This window comes from Pocillopora verrucosa, chromosome 8 (genome assembly GCF_036669915.1).
Source record: "Pocillopora verrucosa isolate sample1 chromosome 8, ASM3666991v2, whole genome shotgun sequence".
NCBI lineage: Eukaryota > Metazoa > Cnidaria > Anthozoa > Scleractinia > Pocilloporidae > Pocillopora > Pocillopora verrucosa.
This window is the reverse complement of record NC_089319.1, coordinates 7,855,517-7,856,954: the sequence shown is the minus strand read 5'-3', so window position 1 is coordinate 7,856,954 and position 1,438 is coordinate 7,855,517. Positions and strand designations below refer to the sequence as shown.

General features: G+C 40.4%; 1 pseudogene; it reads right to left on the bottom strand.

Moving 5' to 3' along the window:
• Positions 1-511: 511 nt before the first annotated feature.
• Positions 512-1,438, bottom strand: LOC136282814 (uncharacterized; annotated as a pseudogene).

The following is a 1,438-nucleotide window of genomic DNA, read 5'->3' as shown; positions in this document are numbered from 1 at the left end:
CTGGTGCGTCTTTAGGAGGAGTAAGTGGCGGTTGGTTGTATTTGAGGCCTGCATTTTTCGAAATATTATCTAAGGGGCAGCCTGAACGAAATGAAAATTATCTTACACTCTATCTAGAACAAGTAAAGAAAAATAATTCTCGTCCAGTCTCGAGTTATTCACCGCACCGCCTCGCGCTTTTCATACCTTTACACTTTTTATGTACTGGCCCCCACAGAATTGCGGGGGGAGGGTACGGCTACACGTAAGCTACCAAAAATATCAATCGCTGGTGATAAAACTAAATCGTTAATGCTGAAATATTCATCGAAAGTGGTAACACTCAATCTTTCGTGCAAGTGTCGATTTGTTACCGATTCTAATTTGAACCAGTCTCCCGCTTGTTAAGCAAAGATGAACCCATCAAATCCTGCTTATTTTCTTGAAATCTGATAAGGGACATTGCAATGAGAATAAAGGTAAAGACAGACCGGCACAGACTTCCAATGTGGCTTTTGTGATCGTTTTCAAATTATATTTTTTCTCTCACCAGCGTGTCTTTAAGGGATTTTCCTTTTTTGTAAGAGATGATCGGAGGTTTCGTAAAAATTTTTTTCAGCAACGGCTGATCGTGTATCAGACTCCACTGCTTCATCAGTATTTGTTTTAAATTTTTAACTGCCGGGTGGTACGTTGTAACAAAACGCACTAAACGTTCGTGACCTTTTCGCTTTTGTATAGGTGTAAGAGCCGATTGTCTGAAGGCAAAGTTGACCTCGGGCAAAGACCTTCCTATGATGTTTTCTGGGTACCCTCTTGCTATGAGGCGTTGTTTTAATTTTAAAGGCCCTCTTCAAATGTTTCTTTCGAAGAGTTAGTTCTAAGCAATCTTACTGCTTCGCCTTTAATGAAACCATATTTTACGCCTAGTGTGTGATACGAGGCGAAGTGCGTAAATTGGAAGGAAAATGGGTTTTGTTGTCCAATATGAAATCTGTTGCGAATCTCTCTCCTTTAAACACTGTGGTATCGAAGAAAGTGATTTGGTTCCTTGATATTTCGGCCGTGAATTTGATAGTAGGGTGGAAATAGTTAGCTCGTTTAATAAACCGTTCTACCTCTTTTCTGTCGCAATCCCAAAGGGAACAAATGTCATCTCTGTAACGTTTTCGTTCTAATGGCTTGGTCTCGCTTTGTTGGATTATTTCGTTTCAGTTTCCGCCATGAAAATATTGGCAAATGACACTGCCATATTCTTACCCCTAGCGGTTCCATGTGTTTCGAGGTAGTTCTCCTCATTGAATTGAAACGAATTTTCTACAAGAATTAAGCTAAGCATTTCCCTTAGCTTGTGCGTTGGGATCCGTGCGTTACGGTTGTGGAACTTCTTGTAAGCTCCACACTCTATATTCGTTCCTTCTTCTTATGGTGTATTTGTGAACAAGCTAGAAACGTCCAT